This window comes from Apium graveolens, chromosome 11, assembly GCF_009905375.1.
Source record: "Apium graveolens cultivar Ventura chromosome 11, ASM990537v1, whole genome shotgun sequence".
In the NCBI taxonomy this organism is placed as follows: domain Eukaryota; kingdom Viridiplantae; phylum Streptophyta; class Magnoliopsida; order Apiales; family Apiaceae; genus Apium; species Apium graveolens.
The window spans coordinates 130,121,823-130,140,740 of NC_133657.1; the positions used below are offsets into that span (position 1 = coordinate 130,121,823).

At 34.1% G+C, this 18,918-nt stretch overlaps 1 long non-coding RNA gene across 4 annotated transcripts; it reads right to left on the reverse strand.

Moving 5' to 3' along the window:
- Positions 1 to 17,604, reverse strand: LOC141698092 (uncharacterized). 4 transcript variants are annotated; one of them, XR_012564941.1, is made up of 5 exons: positions 17,278 to 17,604; positions 16,633 to 16,722; positions 16,360 to 16,455; positions 16,155 to 16,243; positions 14,976 to 15,367 (listed from the first exon to the last, which is right to left on the reverse strand). It is a non-coding gene; the product is annotated as an uncharacterized LOC141698092 (long non-coding RNA). The 4 variants fall into 4 exon arrangements; XR_012564940.1 differs by lacking the exons at positions 16,155 to 16,243; positions 16,360 to 16,455; positions 16,633 to 16,722 and adding exons at positions 1 to 723; positions 2,153 to 2,268 and having other exon boundaries at positions 15,243 to 15,367; positions 17,278 to 17,600; XR_012564942.1 differs by lacking the exons at positions 16,155 to 16,243; positions 16,360 to 16,455; positions 16,633 to 16,722 and adding an exon at positions 2,070 to 2,268 and having other exon boundaries at positions 15,243 to 15,367; positions 17,278 to 17,597.
- Positions 17,605 to 18,918: the final 1,314 nt, after the last annotated feature.

Consider the following 18,918-nt stretch of genomic DNA (forward strand, 5'->3'; position numbering starts at 1 on the left):
TTAAGTTCACCTAAATCTATCATCGCAAACATAGGCATATATCTCATATATAAAATTAAATAAACAAGTAAATGTAAAGTGCAATAAAATAAATGTGTTTGGTTATGGCCCCATCCTATGTGATCTTTATCAAGCTCATGATAAAGATCAAGGTCAATCTAATATGGTGATAGAAATAAATACAACTACTTATTACATAAGTCTTCTTCTTTGTTTAGACTTCTTGTATGCCTCGTCTTCTTCTTTGTATCACCTCCATTGAATAGCCTTCTTGAGTCTTCAATTACATTACATGATTGAAAGTAAAATTAATCTAATGAACTTACAAGAATAACTCGAGTTATATTCGAGATTTATGATTACAAAGATTGACGACATGCAAGTCGTACTTAAAACCAAAACCAAAACCATTACACTAAGGTCGAAAGGCCATAACCATCCACCATGCTCATACAACACATAAAAGCATGTTAAAACACATAATCTGATCTTAACATATCATATTATCCATGATCTAATCATAAAAAAAATATGACAAAAATCAGAAAAATTGGAATCAAATCAGAAACAAGAATCATTGTTTACGGGCAGTAAACGACGTCAAACGCCTTACAGACAAGTCGTTGATAGCTTTAGCTATCAGTTTTGTTCAGACGCTCGTTTACCTATGGAATAGGGTATTCGTTTGCGTAAATCGAACACCAGACCCAGATTTCAGCAAATCTGCAGCAGGCAAGTCAGAATCCGTATCTAATATGATTCTCATAATTAGAACAAATATAAATCATGTATATATCAGTATATATACATATTACATAATCATCTTATGATTATACAACTCACATGAATATCATATATTCAAAACCATACATATATAAGCATATTATATCAACATCAAATCATGGCGAATCACGTACATGCTCATATATCGAAAACAGTTAAACACATAAACGAATTAAAAACTTTTCGCAAGTAGCTCTGATGCCATTGAAGAGTTTTTAGCACATAAACGCAACGAAAACGTAAATTTAAATCTTAAAAAAAACCGAAACCCTTCGCAGGATCCATGCGAAAAATAATATGTAATTCGTAGTTCAGTATGTTTACCTTAAGAAGCTTTACGTTAATGGAAAAATGGAGGTCTTTAATAGCGATCCAAGAACGATGAACGGAAATCCCTAGCAGCTGCTCCTCAAGTGTGAAGCACTCCACCGATATCCACCAAGAGTACAATGTGATGGAGGAGGAAGAGGTTGAGAGAATTAGTTGTCTCCCTCTTATTCTACTTTAGAATTAGGGTTAATTATTTGGGTTGAGGCAAATAGGGTTTATAATAGTATATTTATAGGCAAAATTTTCAGCTGAAAATTTTCCATAAAATATTATTATTAACCCTTGAATTGATTATTTTTATTAACCAATTAACTAATAATTAAAAGACCTTTTAATCACTAATCCATTTTCTAAACACTTTAGAAAAATAATTCTCTCACTTCATTTAATTTCCAAAATTAAATTCTTAATTAATAATATTAAGAACTTTTCTTAATTAATTTATAATTAATTAAATCTCATTTAATCAATTATTAAATCTGTTAATTAATTATTTATTTTTCGCATGGATCCTGCGAAGGGTTTCGGGTTTTTTTAAGATTTAAATTTACGTTTTCGTTGCGTTTATGTGCTAAAAACCCTTCAACTGCTAGTAGGTCAGACATTATGTTTGCCACTTGTTTGTGTAGAAAATTTCAGGCAAATCCAAGGAAGCCACATCTAATTGCAGTAAAGAGAATTTTCAGATACCTCAAGGGTACTGTTTCACTTGGACTCTAGTATGCAAGGGAAGTTGATTTTGTATTATGTGGTTATTCAGATGCTGATTTTGCTAGATGCAAATGGAAAGGAAGAGTACATCAGGAAGCTGTCAGTTTTTGGGAGGCAGATTAGTCTCATGGTTCAGCAAGAAGCAGAAATCTATTTCTACTTCAACTACTGAGGCTGAATATATTGCAGCTGGGAGTTGTTGTGCTCAGTTGCTATGGATGAGAAATCAGCTCATGGACTATGAATTATCATTTTCAAAAATTCCTATTTATTGTGATAATCAAAGTGCTATTGCCATGACAGGAAATCAAGTGCAACATTCTCTTACCAAACATATAAGTATCAGATATCACTTTATAAGAGAGCATGTCATGGAAGGAACCATAGAGCTTCATTTTGTTCCTACTGATCAGCAGCTGGATGATATCTTCACAAAGGCATTACCTGAAGCAACATTTACAAAGCTTGTAAATGAACTTGGTATGGTTAGTTGGGAAAAATAAATTCTTTTCAATTTATATTTGATTAAATCCTGATGTATATTGATCAAATCCTGATATGTCATAAATGCTGTTTTAGATATTAAGCCAGGAATATTTGATGTATTTTATTATATGCATGATAAATTAAGTAAATTTATTGGCTAATTGTGCATGTATAAATAAATATCTCATTGTCATCATTACAAATCAGTCTAGGGAGACGCGCCTTTACAAGACATCTTTTGGTTAAATCATTAAGTTAACTCTACATTTAATAATTGATCAGTCCTCTAGTCCTTTGATATTCCCTTGGTTATTTAAACTATCATTCTCATTCCATCAAATCATCCTTGCCTATACACAAATTACCTTCGTCACACTCATTTCTCATATTGTTTTTCTCCATAAACAAAAATGGTTCTTTTCAACATGTTCATGAACTTTGAGAACTTCAACGTCGAGTTCAGTTGTGATGACTGGCAGCAGGAATGATACATCACTCCCATTCCCGATGAGGGGTGGAACTTGGTTCCACAAGAGATTTAGACAGATCTCCTATTTTTTGAGATGGATTATCATCTCCATCTTGATCGCTTGGAAGAAGCACGGCGAGAAGCTCTTCTTCAGCAAGAACGGATCATCCGTCTTGCTGTGCTATTTGTAAATAGTATGAGGAACTAATTAACATCAATAGCCTTAGTTCTTTGACTAAGACTATTGAGCATCTTTTTAGACTAAGACTATCTTGTAATTTATTTTGCAAGTAATCCACAAATTTCATGAAATGTACTCTTCTGATATATTAATGAAATTTCTTTTGATTGCAAGATTTAGTCTATGCTTATTTCGCTATGTATGTATGTGAATGTTCTTAAATTGAAGCCTGTTAATATTTACATCATCCACTTAAAATGTATATCTTGATGATTGTTTTGATTAAAATTATGGTTTGCTAATAATTTGTGATGCTTTGACAAACAACTGTTGAATTCGAATCAACATATCCTGAGTTTGTCAAATCCTGACAGAAAAGAGGTCTCAAATACTGACGACAGGTCAGCATGTTCTAATTCAGATTATTAATAATAATTAATTTTTGAGTAGTTTTATTGCTGCAATTAAGTGTCTCACTTAATTAATGGTTAATGGTGGATTATCTGATAAACAAATTTCTACAGTTGTGTCTTGACATATCTGTATGTATTTTGTCTTTACTTCCGCAAATTACTCCACCGTCAAATTCTATAACTCATTAATTGTTACTTGTCCGAAGTCAAATTCACTAAATTACCTTCTTCATATGAATGTGTTATACATACTCCAGAGTAGTAAAGTTATATAACCAGAAGAAATTCTGTGACACAATTCATCATACACATAGTTTCATTGTGCAAATCTCACTTATACTCTCTCTCACAAGCTATACACATCATGTCACCGTCTGAAGTTTCAACACTCTTCAGCCAAACTACAATCATTCATGGAAATACATTTGGCACTAATAATTACTTAGTTGTGCTTACACATCAGCAGATACCATCATCTTTTCATGATATTCAGGATTTTCTACTTCAATGTCCAATTGGGTATGCTCTTACGAATCCTGTCAAGGTGTCATACAGGGTTGTCATGCAGGTATGGAATACAACTTTGGTTAATTCAACAAACACTGGTTTTTCCTTTGAGTATAAGGGCCAAAGATATGAAGTTGATGCTAATATTCTGCTTCAAGCCTTGAGATTGCCTACCCTTGATGGTGCTCCTGATACTCATACAACTGAGCAACTGTTTGATATGCTAAGGATTTTAGGCTATCAAGGAGAAATCACAACCATTGGAAAACTGGCAAAGACTAAACTGAAAAGAGAATGAAATTTTTTCTTTGATTGCATCAGTAGGTGTTTCTTGAATAAGACAACAAATTTTGATGCTCTTCCATCCACTTCTCTGAAAATTGGGTACTCTCTTCTTTACTCTAGTAATTTTGATTATGGTAATACTATACTACAATTCATAATTGCTAGGAGAGCAGATGCTTCGGGAGTGATAGGGTATACTAGATTTCTACAACTGATTTTCAATTTTCTATGCCCTAATGTTATTTTTGATGATGATGAATTACTTCCTGTTTTTCAAATTTCTGAAAAAGCTATACTGATCATATTAAAAGGGATGAAAAGAATAAATTTTCAGGACCTCTCTTTCTGCCTAGAGAGGTCAGGAAATTTCTGTTAAGAAATAGACCTACTCCTACACAAGTGCCTGCAAATCCTGATGATGGCATCTCTGTCACAGTTCCTGATGCTGAGAATCAAGAAACCACCAATCTTGTTTCTAACCCAAGCATTTCTTCTTCCAAACAGCAAACACACCCAGCTTCTAAATTAGCCTCCTCTGCTGTCTCTCAAAAGACATCAGTTGTAACAAAGAAAAGGTTGTTTAAGAAATCTGTCACATCGAGATAGATAGCTAAACAAGCCTCACTGAGTGAGAGTGAGAAGAAAGAAGACTGTTTTCCAGTAAGGAAAAGAAGACTGATCATACATGATTCTGACTCAGATGATCAGATGCCAATTGGGTCTTTGTCAAAAATCAAGAAATCCATTGATCAACATCCTGATGACTCTGTTGACACTATTGGAACCAAGGAGCCAACTACTGATGCTAGTGCTCTGCTTGACAAGCTTCCAGTAATTAAAGCAAATGTTGAACTCAAGACAACTGCAAAGAGCCAGTTGAAAAGAAAAAGTGAAGAAGTAGTTGGATACATCAGAAAGAAGAAAAAGACTCAGCCTCTTCCCAAGGATGTCAGTACACAAGAACCTAAGTCTCAAAGGGATTTAGCAACTGCAACACATCCAGTTACACAAGAACCATCTTCTCAAAGGGAAGATGCAGACAACGAGGCTGCACAAATCATTGTTAATATTGCTCAGAGTGATCTTCTTGCTGACTCTGTTCAACTACTACAGGAAAAGCAAACTCATCAGGAGATACTATCAAAGGTGGATGCAATCATAAATGATCCTATTTTTTAGAAGAACACACAAGAACCTTCACCAAGCATTGCTGAAGTAGCTCACATTTCTCAGACTCCACAAGAACCATCAGTTCAAAGTACTGATGCTGGTCTCTCACCTTCTCCTGACAGATCAAATCCTGATGTTACAACAACTCCTACTGAGATTCATCCTTCAACTGAACTAGTTACTATTAATGATCCCCTACTGATTGCTATTTTGCAAAAGCATCCTGATGTGCTGTTTGTTCCTCCACCATCATCACTTCCACTTGAGGACTCACCTTCAGGTATTGCTAACTTCCTCATATATTCTCATGTTTCTATGATTATAAATAGTCTCTTTTTTGAGGTTACCTCTATTTATGTGACAAGCACACTACTCTTCTCAGCTATCTCTTATTTCTTTGCTAAATGTGTGATTGAGCCTTTCTGTGAGACTGTGTGAAAATATCATTTTTTTTAATTTTTTGAGTGGCAGTCTCCTGTACTGGAAAAAGAAGAGGTAGCTTTGAGACAAGAATCTTATAAGTTTTTTTACTTATAAAGTTTCTTTTGTGAGAACAATATTACTCTTAAAATTAATATATTGTGTGAGAAGTGATGAGATCACTTGAAAAGAACAGAGAGATTTAGGTGTTGCCATGTTTCTGTTTCAGGATCTTATCATCCACAGACACCTCTTGCAAAGGATTTGGATAAAGGCAAGGCAATTCTACCTGATTCTGCAAATTCTTCTGATGGGTTGTCTGACTCTGATAATGACAGTGATGCGGATGATTCTGACATAGCTCAGCATGAGACTTCTTCAAAAGTGATGAATTTATGCTCCACATACCTACCTCAGCTAAATTTAAAAGTGTGAAAAATACTATTATAGATGTTGTTGAATCTCAACACAGCATGGCCTCTAGACTTTCCTCCTTAGAAGATAAGATCTCTTCTATAGGTGACAAACTGGATGCTCTATTTTCTCTTCTTTCAAATACTGATGCTAAAAAGGGGGAGAAGATAGTTGCTACAAAATGTACACCAGATTCTATTCAGACAAAGGATAAAGATATTGATGATGATGGTGATAAAAATAAGAATCCTGGTGATAAAAATGATAAGAATCCAATCACAGATGTTCAAATTACTTCTACTGCTCAACAACCTCAACATTTCAAGAAGACTGGTTCTTCAGGACAAAGGAAGTCTACTGGTGCTCATAAAGCTAAGCACAAAACTACTGCCGGTGCTCCTGAGGATGATGATGTTACAATCTCTAATTTAGCAGATGCTAAGGGATTATTCTTTCTATTAGATATATTTGAGATGTCATGTCTAATATGATTTGTATTTAGTGTTCAGAACTTAACAACAGGACATATCAGGACTTACTGAAAGCAGAACTTACTGAAGTTAGAACTTAATATTAGAACTTAAGGTGTCAGAAGATACATATCAGTACTTAAGTGCGAGAAGACTTTCAGATAAGGAATGTGGCTGATTTACAGGAGAAGATCAGGACTAAAACAATGGAAGATATGCATGCAAAGAGTTAGAAGACTAGAAAACTTGTAGAAGATATCTAATTGATATATTTTAGGAGACAGAATTATATTCCATATCAATTAGAATATATCTTATAACTGTGTACTATATAAACACAGCTTAGGGTTTACACTATATGTGTTATCATTATCGAGAGACATTATTCATTGTAACCTAGCAGCTCTTAGTGATATTTGTTCATCACTGAGAGAGAACAACAGTTCATATTGTAACAGATTTATTTGAATATACTTGATCTTTGTTACATACTTGTGTTAAAATCGATTTGATTGTATAAACACCGTATTCAACCCCCTTCTACAGTGTTGTGTGACCTTACAAGTGGTATCAGAACTTTTCTGTTAACACACATACATTAAAGATCCAAACAATCATGTCTAAAGAAACACAAACCCCAACTAAGCCCACCAAAACTCAAGAAACTCAAAACACTCAAACCTACAGTCGATATGAGACTATTAGGGTTCACATATTGAGACCTTCTGAGTATCCCATATGGAAAGTGAAGATTGCTATGTTTCTGGAAGCTACAGATCCAGAATACCTTGACAGAATTAGTGAAGGACCATATAAGCCTACCAAGCTCTCTGTTGCAGTTGCTGATCAACCAGCAAAGTCCATACCAAAGGAGAAAGGTGATTACACAGCTGAAGACATCTCATTTATTGCCAAGGATGCAAGTGTAAGGCATTTGTTGCATAGTGCCATTGATAATGTCATGTCAAACAAGGTAATTGGATGCAAGACTGCAAAGGAGATATGGGATGATTTGGAGACAAGATGTCAGGGAACTGATCCATTCAAAAAGAACAAGAGGACTATACTCACTCAAGAGTATGAGCACTTTGACTCAAAAGCTGATGAGTCATTAACTGACTTATATGACAGGTTTGTCAAACTATTGAATGATCTGTCACTGGTGGACAGGGAATATGATCTTGAAGATTCAAATCAAAAATTCCTTTTAGCTCTTCCTGAAAATTGGGATTTGAAGTCTAATACCATAAGAGACAACTATGACCTTACTGAAACTACTCTTGATGAAATTTATGGTATGCTCAAGACTTATGAACTTGAGATGGATAAAAGGAGCAAAAGGAATGGAAGAAAGTCAAGGACAGTTGTTCTTAAAGCTGAGGATGAATCTCCTAAAGTGGTTGCTTCAAAGAGGGGCAAAGGATAGGCTCTAGTCATAAAGTCTGATTCAGAGTCATCATATTCTGATGATGATGATTCAGAAACTGAAAATTTACCTGAAATAGATGTTGATGCAGAGATGATGCAACTGTATGCTCTTGTGGTGAAGGGTATCACAAAGATAGCCTACAGGAAATTCAGAAAGGGTAAGAAGTTTTCCAGGAAAAGTGGAAGTTCTGATAAGAAAGGGTTCAGAAAGTTTGACAGAGGAGACAACTCAAATATCAAATGCTATAATTGTGGTGAAAGAGACCACATATCTCCTGACTGCAAGAAAGGAAAAAGTGACAAAGGTAAGGCACTTGTCACAAAGAAGAAAAGCTGGACAGACACTTCAGATTCTGAACATGAGGTGAACTATGTCTTGATGGCAAATGCTGATAGCAGTACTGAAACTGCTGAATTGAAGGTACCTCAAACAACTTATGCCTTTCAGACTGATAATATTACTGAGTCGAGATTATATCTTAAAACCATGTTCATTAGTTATAGAGATCAGACTTTAACATATGAAAGATTAACATCTGAAAATCTTGCTTTTAAAAACAGAAATGACTATTTAGAAAAGGAGTTAAAATTGTATGTTAGAGATGAAGTGTTAAAATTGAATGAATCTCTAAAAGCTGACTTAGAAAAGGAAAGAGAGATTATCAGAGCTTGGAATAACTCTGGCAGAATAACTCAGAATTTACTAAGTAGTAGAAACTGGAAAGAGGGCTTAGGTTATGGAGATGATAAAAGTGAGAAAGGAACTGTGCAAATTGAGCCAATTGTTGTTAAACAGACTGCTAAGCCAAAGGCAAATCCTGTTAAGTTTGTAGCAAAAACTGTAAAGTCTGATTCTGAAAAGATGAAAGAGTCTAGGACAGAAGTCAAAGACAAGTCAACTTCTGACAAATTAAAACAGGAAAAACCAGCTAAAGTAAAGGCTTAATGACAAAGAAACAGCTTAAGTATAAGCTGAAAGAGATTAGAAATGTGAACAAAGTAAAAGAAGCTAGGAAAAATAGGAATGGAAAGAAAGGTGTGAATAAAAGCAATAATTATATGTCTGTTCCTAATGCTCCTAGAAAGAAATGTTATAACTGTGAAAACTCTAACCATCTTGCTTCTTTTTGTAGGAAAAATAAAGATATAAATTATTTATCTCCTAGATCAGGAGTTAAGAGTCAGTCTGTTAGGTTTAAACCACAAAATCCTTGTTTTCATTGTGGTAGTTTATGGCATTCCATTTATACTTGTAAGGAATATCATAGTTTATAATATGATTATTATCAAATAAAACCTTCTTTGAAGAGAGTTAGTATTATTCCTTCTAGTGTAAAGTCTGATGCAAAGTCTGATATAAATTCTGATAAACAGCATGTTAGCATAAACTATGAAATTAAATCCGTTGCAAATGCTAACAAACTTAAAAAGGCCAAAGGATCTAAGCAAGTCTGGATGTAAAGTCTGATGCAAAGTCTGATATAAAGTCTGATATAAATTCTGATAAACAGCATGTTAGCATAAACTATGAAATTAAATCCGTTGCAAATGCTAACAAACTTAAAAAGGCCAAAGGATCTAAGCAAGTCTGGGTCCTTAAAACTAACCAATAGTGGTCTTTGTGATTGCAGGGCAACAGGAAAAACATCCTAGTTCTGGACAGTGGATGTTCAGGACATATGACTGGAAATAAAGCCCTGTTATCAGACTTTGTAAAAAAAGCTGGCCCAGGAGTTTCTTATGGAGATGACAACATGGGAAAAACTCTGGGATATGGCAATATCAATTTTGGGAATGTCATCATTGAAACGGTAGCTCTTATCTCGGGATTTAAACACAATCTGCTAAGTGTGAGTCAAATCTGTGATAGAGGTTATCATGTGGATTTCCTTCAACAATGGTGGAGAAGATTACAAATCTTCTACACAGAACAAGTCAAGTTCTGATGCTGTGAATGCTAAAAGTCTGATATCAAGTTCTGATAAGCAAAGTCTGATGACAAAGCCTGATGTTCTGATTTAAGGTGGAAGTCAAGACTCGTAGAAGTTTCTGCAAACTCTGAAGCTAAAGGGAAAGCAGACTACTGTCTACTACAAAGATCCTAAAATCCAGACACTTGATGAAGAGATTGCTAGAAAATTATTTCTGAAACATAATCCTGGAATGGATTTAGAAAATCTTAAGGAGGAAGAAGCTAGATTTAAAGCTGAGAAGACAAATCTAAAGTCTAAAGCTTATGTTGTAAAGAAACCTCCAAGGCCTAAGGAAAAAGGCATTGTGATCAAGGAGAAATCAAATACTGAGGCATCAAAGCACAAGACTAGATCACAAACTGAGATTGATTCCAAAGATAAAGGGAAAGGAAAAGTTGATGAACCAATAAAGCCATGGGAGATGAAAATTTCTCAAATCCTGATGAAACCAGTATGCAAAATGGTTCAAGTTCATTATGATACTCTTACTGAAGATGAATCTGTTCAAACTCTGAAAAGAAGGAAGACTACTGAAAAATCCAAGACAACCTTTGACAAAACTCAAGTTGTTCAGAGTGAAGAACAGCAAGCTACAGAAGAAACAACAAGTTCTAATAAAATTATCAAGATATCAACCTCTGACATAGCTCAAGTTGATTTAGACAAGATGAAAGTAGCTGATAAAAAGAAACTTATATGGAAAAATGCCAGACCATCAGATCCAAAGAAAAGCCAATTGTTGTCTGATTTCATGATTATTGGGTTAAATGTTAGAGAACAAAGAGACAGAGCAGGGCTAGGTTCTGATGAAGCTAAGATCAAAACAGGAGTTGAAGTTGCTACTAGAGATCCATTTTTGTTAACTGACAAACCTCTTGAAGATGTTACACAGAAACACCTTGATAAGGTTATCTCTGTTCAAGTGGTACTGGATGCTCATGACAAGCATAATGTCAAAGAAAATTTGATTCTATTTCTTGAAGATGGAAGGACATACAGATGTTAGAATCAGATGTGTTGAACAAATCTTTGAAAGCACTTCAATTCTTTCATTATCTTTTAGAGATGAAGTCTGATGTCAAATTTCATATTAAAGACCATAAGAGATAAAGCAAGAATTTCTGGTTCAAGAGTTACAGAATTCATTCCTAACATAGTTGAAGATGATGGAAATGAAATTCCAATGAAAAAAGATTCTGCTAAACTTGAAGTGATTTTGAAAGAGAAATGTATGTGCTACAATGAAGATTCTTCTCATCCAAGGGTTATAAGACTGGGTGATGGTTTAGAAAGACACAATATCTCCGCTCTAAGGACTGCAATCTACCAGATTGGAAGTCAAGATGAAGCAAGTCACGACTACAATAGCTCAAGTCCGAGGAATAAAGAAGAAAAGCTGATATCAAACTTTGTCAAGAATCACTTTGGATTCAGATTGACTTAGTGAGATTGGTAAAAGCTACAAGGACTATAAGTTGTAGTTAATTTTCTATTTAAACTCTCATTGCATTTGTACTTAAAATGTTTTTGACATAATCAAATCTATTAACTTGTATATTTTGCATAATTTACAAGTTGGGGGAGATTGTTAGATATATTTGAGATGTCATGTCTAATATAATTTGTGTTTAGTTTTCAGAACTTAACAACAGGACATATCAGGACTTACTGAAATCAGAACTTACTGAAGTCAGAACTTAATATCAGAACTTAAGGTGTCAGAAGATACATATCAGTACTTAAGTGCGGGAAGACTTTCAGATAAGGAATGTGGTTGATTTACAGGAGAAGACCTGGACTAAAATAATAGAAGATATGCATGGAAAGAGTTAGAAGACTAGAAGACTTGTAGAAGATATCTAATTGATATATTTTAGGAGACAGAATTATATTCCATATTAATTAGAATAAATCTTGTAATTGTGTACTATATAAACACAGCTTAGGGTTTACACTATATGTGTTATCATTATCGAGAAACATTATTCATTGTAACCTAGCAGCTCTTAGTGATATTTGTTCATCACTAAGAGAGAACAACAGTTCATATTGTAACAGAGTTTATTTAAATATACTTGATCTTTGTTACATACTTGTGTTGAAATCGATTTGATTGTATAAATACTGTATTCAACCCCCTTCTACAGTGTTTTGTGACCTAACACTTTCCTTACAGGCATAAGGAAACAGGTGAAGAGATTATTTTGTACTACAAAGACAAGAGGTTTGAGCAAAAGAATGCAAGGAGTGCTCTTGGGTATATAACTAGAGAATTTCCTGATCTAACACCTAAAGAAGCAGTTATGCAATAAAAGGAGTTAATGGCTCAAATTGAAGTTGAAGCTAACAATTCTAAAGGAAGAGGAAAAAGAGGTGGGAGATCTACAAGAGTTAGAGGAAGAGGAGGAATAGGAAGAACTTCTAAATCAAGTCAAGTGACTGTATTTAACTCTACTATTCTGAATGTTCTATCCAGAGAAGGTTATGTTCCTGTACAAGGACATGAAGAAGATGAAGAAGCTCAGAAGTCAGAAGAGTTGATTATACAAAGGAAGAAAAGATTAGCCACTAACATTGATCAAGCTGATACAGCAAATCCGAATGCAACTCCTGATGCAAACACAAATCCTGAGGTAAAAGCAGATCCCGATGCTATGAACCTGATAACTGATTTTGACTCTGATGAAAAAGTGATTGAAGCATTAAATGAGTCAGCCCTTACTACAGTAGTCACTCCTCATATTTCAGAGGTTGATGAAAAAGAAAAGGTTGATAGAAGGAAAGCTGATCAAGCACACAAAGATTATTTGCAGAGAGTTTTAAAATTAAAGAGAGAACTATGGCATAAAGCAAAAGGGAAGATTCATGATCTGTCTACAAGTTATGCTCCTCTCAGCAAGAAGGATAGAAGATGGAAAGACATTTATACATTCGATTATCCTAAAGGGTTCAAGCATGTTGAATTTGTGTCAGCAGGGTTAAGAGATTCTATTTCAGAACAGGAAGATGTTGATAAGTCCATCAAGAAATTTTCTTGGGTGGAATACAATGAAAAACTGAAACTTGTCAAATCTCAAACCAGAGGAGGCATTGGTCATTCTGATATGGAGATTTTAAGATCTGATATGCTGGATACAAATACTCTAATAGAGAATATTGGTAAAAGAATTTCTCCTTCACATATTGAGAAAGTTAAAGCTGTGAAGATCGTTTATAGAAAGATAAATGATAATGATGTCAGCGTAGAGATTCTGTACTTTTTTAGGGATGGCAAAGTAAAGAGCTTTACATTACAGCAACTCTTAATGAAGACTGTGACAGAATTGAAATACATTCATTATCTTCTTAGAGTTGAGAATAGTGTCACCAGAAATCGGTCTTCTATGATACTTGAAACCATCAGAAGAAGAGTCATGACAAAAGATGATAAATACAATGGTGATTATGTTCCTGAGTATAGAACTTATACTGGTCAAGAAATGAAGATGAAAAAAGGAGCTACAATGCTAAAAGTTTTTCTCAACAGTTCTCAGTTATCCTTCAGTCCCGATCATGAAGATGCCAGTTTAAGTTTCATGTTGATTGGTGATCTTGAGATAAACAAAATCTCAATTGCTAAGTTGAGATCAGCCATTTATCAGCTTGGAGAAGACACTGAAAAGAAGAGAGAGTTGAAGAAAAAGCTTGTTAAAGTCCTACGAGACAAGGAGGAAAAAAGATTGAAAAACTTTCTGAAAACAATTATCAGTTATCTAAAGATACTGAAGTAAGTTTTATTCCTTGTACATTTTGTAGATTGGTTTTGGCATCATTGAGAATGGAATTTGTGCTTCATTACATTAAGCATAAATTAGGGGAGATTGTTACATATTGAATTCTCAATGACAGAAGAAGTTCGGGATCTGGCTGTTCGGGTGTCATCAGTATTTGATGTGTCGTCAGGATTTGACACATCATCAGCATTTGAATATCATCAGTATTTGAAGACAGTCAACTTAGAAGATTTTTTCTGTTCCTTGTAATTTGGAGTAGATATCTTTTACGTCTGAATTATAGGACTTTATCTATTCAGTTAAAGATATGTATCAGTTTTAGTTAGCTTTTGATAATGCATATTTTAGATTGTTTAATTGTAGCTGTGTAGTATATAAACACAATTTAGGTCATCACATAGTATATCGATCTCGAGTATCATTCGACCTAACAACTCTGAAGAACATAAAGTATTTCTTGAGAGGGTTTTGTAACAGTTTTTATCAGAAATATAAAAAGCTGTTATATTTTATTACTTGTTCGAAACATTTATACAATTGTATCCAACCCTCCTTAAACAATTGTATCTTTACTGGGCAACAGGCATAGAAATGGATTCAATAGCCTACATTATCTCATAACTGTCTCCGGCTCGTCATACTAGGGCTGATATATATTGGATGATATATACATTATTATTATAAAAATTCACAAGTTACTCTTGCACCTGCATTCCCGCTGCATTCCCACTACATTCCCATTCCCACTACATTCCCAGTAGTCTTGTTAAGTTCATTGCCACATGTTTCAAAATCCATCCCTAGTTAGAAATTAACAAGTAACTAATATTCTAACATATATCTAACAAATTACAAGCAACTACTCCCAAGATTAAAGAGGACTTGGCAAACATAAGAGAAGAATTTATCACTAAACTTGTAAATGATATCCAATGATCAGATATCAACATAATACATTTCAAATGACATGGAAATGTTACATGTTTTGTAATCTATAACTTAGAAAATGATATGGAAACCTAGATGCATAGTGGATTAATAAGATAATTATCAAATAGTAAGTTGGATGTTGTAACTCTTACGAAGTAACCCAAATGTCCCCATGTTCCCCTGTAGCCAAAACGACATTTTTATTCGCTCTGTAAGGTAGGTATATTGGTATGAGATTAGCTAATGAAATTTAATGAAGCCGTGTCTATACAGAGTTTCCAGAAAAAGCTTAGACAAGCCATTCTAGCTTAATTATAATGGAAAAAATTGTCAAAGTATAGTCTCCGTAATTATTGTTAGCTTCATATACAATTCTACTAGTTTGAGTTTCCTATCAGATAAACTTCATTAGAAACAGTGGACATTATAGAGCAATTATAAATCAGGGTTGCTTGACAGTAAAAAAATTCAAATCTCCTTGTTTACATAATGTACTTACAAGATAAGCTATCTTTTCTGGGCCATTTTATGTAACGTCTGAGGTCAAAATTCTTTTTTTCATTCATTCCCTGGTACTCAATTGCTGCCATATCGTACGCCAATGCTGCCCCCTCTCTTAGCTGCCTAAACATTCAAACAATTGATATTACTCTGTCAGTTATCCATTCTGTACTTAATACACATATAGAGACATTTTAGATTTACCCTAGGTTCCAATATAGAGATAATTTACTCATCAAGGTTAATATTTCTGTTCCAGACAAGATAAATTATCACTATTAATTATTATATTTGTATATTATGCATGCACGTAATAAAACAATAATGTCATATTAATGAAAATATTATTTAATTACTTAAAAAAATTAAGAAAAAATATAAATATATTAGCACCATTATTTAGTGTAACTTGTAAGTTAAAATGAGTTTTAACCAGAGCAGAAGTAAATAATTAAATGAGGGTTAGGCCCTCCTCAGAACAAAATAAAAGCAAGAACTTTTTAACCTTTAAGAGAATGAAGAAGTTGATTTAGGGAGTGTACAATTAATGCATATATGCATTTCTTTTATCAACTATTGGGACCGTGTTGATAGCAGGTGTAAATTTTATCACAATTCTCTAAATAAGATTTTGAAGCAGTTTGGTGGAATACATTATTCAACCAAAAGTATGTCACAAGAATATAAGATGGTAACTGACATGGGTATATTCTTATAGGTAGGTTCGATGGACTGAAGCTCTTTTTATAAAAAACTTGATCAATAACGTCAAGTTGTACATCACATATTTGTAATTATCAGTCAAAATTTTTGTAAAGTTCTGCAAGAATACTCACTGAGATACAGTAACATATGAACCATTGATATAAGCAAATAATTATAGTGACAAATTTTCAAATGAAGAACTAACATATGCATAAATGACTTATGTGCCTCACTTTCCATCTATCCGATGTTATCCAATAAATATTTTGTTGTTCCCTTGCAATCACCAGCATCCTTTAAGTAATTTATAAAAATTAGAACAAATTTATAAGCTCGGATTTTTAGATAAACCTAATGAACATTGCTTCAAAACTGAAAAAGTGCTGGTAAAATAAAGAGTAGGAGGCAACCTTCTGGATCTGCTTGCGTGCACCACTGAAGTTGATATAAAAGTCTGAACCATTATTCTTTATTCAGTTTGCACTAGACAAACAAAAAATGGCATCCTGGCAAAATCTTATTTTATTTATATTTGTATTAATTGGACCTGAAAAAGGGGGCGTAGCTAAAAACTGAAGAAAGACATATAACAGAGGTATAGTCATATACCTCTATTTTTAGCATAGTCTTGTTAGAAATATCCGTAAACTAGGAAGAATAACTGAACATCATTAGTTCAATACCTTAAAATTCTAGAAATATATCTTTCTTTTTGCTCTATGTTTCAATCTACACCTCTATAGCTCTCTTCATACCAGGTGGAGTAATATCCCCTAAAGAAAAAGGGCAGATATTGAGCTTTATGACAAGTTATATTGTTCCTTCTCAGCAAGTGTAAATGTAACAGTCCACAAATCAGCAACTAAAATACTTATCTCATATCGGAGGCATTTCAGGCCCCGGTCTCGATAAATTGTTGGTATCTCACTAATAAATTAAATTAAAGACATTATTTGACTTATCACTTCTTTTAGAATCCACATATATGAAGCAAAAACTAGTTCTCATTTATGTTCTTTTAGAATTATAATAAAAATAGTTTCATCTATATCATGGAGGTAACAATTATATCTTAACATAGAGAGAACTCCATCAATGTGTTATATCCAAGTAATAACACATTTTAAAAATTCAAAAAAAACTACCTAAAAAGACGACCACAACCAACTGAGAAAGATCTTGTAAAATCAAATTTAAAATATTTAGGGTATAACCAATAAATCCAAGTAAATTAGAACCCCAAATTTAAGAAATTGGGGTTTGTTTAAAATACCCCAATTTAAGAAATTAGGGTTTTGATTTTTAAAAACCCTCGAATTAAAGCTTACCAATTTCAGCAGAGAACACCTTAGAAATAGCATAGGAGACCCTATTCGTGCTTAAAGCTTACCAATTTGAACACGAGCAAATGAGAGGCGTGAGAATTGGTAATGGTGATGGTGGTGAGTAGGGCACGGCGGAGGTAAGCAGAGAAGTGGTGGTGGTGTGAGTAGAGCATATGCGAATGGTGGTGGAGGTGATTTGTGGTGAAGAGGAGAGAGAGAGCGAGAGAGAGAGTGTTTTTCGTGAAGGAGAGAGAGAGAGAGAGAGAGAGAGTGTTTTTCTTAGTCTGAAGAAGGGGAGAAATCACGGGAACAAAAGGGGGGAAATTTTTACAATATTTCACAAGAGGAAATAAATGGAAGTGGTCCGTGCTGATTATTTCAGGCAACTTTAGACATCAGTTGTTAAATAACCAATATTTTCAAATAATAAAGACATCAGAAAAATACAGGATGATGTTATTATCTCTTTTAATATTAGTGGCATCAGCAACCGATGTCTAATATGGTGATATTTTATTCAACTTTTTCTTATAATGGGTGTCATGTTTTGATGTATTACTGATAATTGTTTGGATTAATGATACAAGTTTGGACGTATTTTTCCGCATCATATATATTTTGTATGCGTACTTTGAATTAGTAGAATTGAGAAACGTTCGAGATTTAATTGGTATGCTGGAGTGCTATGATGGTTTGATGATATGAAGCATGTTAACGTGGGAATAGGTAAAGCAACGTAAGGTATGGTGGTTGACTTGCACCATGGATCAATTTGTTCGTACTCGAGATGGAAGTTGGAAGGAATCATTGCAATAGTTTCAGTAGTTTGATGGTTGATCAACTATGTGAAATTTTTTGGATGATGTTGTTGTTCGTTTCCAGGAGTCGAAGGATTGTGAAAGCAAGGATCGGGTGACTCAATGGTGAATTGACACACTTATGGTTGATACACGTAATTTCGTGGATGAATATGCCGTTATGATGAAGAACGATAATTTGGAGGTCACTATACGGGTTTTAGTGATCCTCAAAAGTTGAAAGAATGAGATGAATAAATTCTTGTTCGAGGGAGGTATCGGCCTATTGAGCGTTGATTTATTGATGGTTACCATTCAACCTGATTTGGAGTATTTGGAGTATTGGGTTGAAGCGGATGATTGTTGGGTTTAAATTGTAACACCCTCCAAATCTGGGGTATAGATTTGGGGTATTACTGCCACTAACTACCTTTCTAAACCTATACAATGATATTAATATATATATATATATCAACCCCTTGATACTACTACTCAGGATCTTTTAAGGTTAAGGTGTGAAAACAAGAACAACTTACTATCTTTATTACAACAACCCAAATAAACTGTCTTACAAACCTTCTTTATTACAAACCAGTTATCTTCATAAATTTCAAACTAAGTTTCTTTTATTCAAACGACCTCTACATCTGTTCCGGCTACACCTGCTCGGGCATCTCAAGACTCTCTTCTGGAATTGAAATTAGCACCCTTGGTGCCAGAGGGTCCCACCGTCTGACCCGCTTCTTGACCACTCGGATACGGATGGGTTTCATTCTCGACTTTAACTGAAAAACAAGGTGAATAACAAAAATAATAGGGGTGAGCCAAAATTGCTCAACAAGCCTGC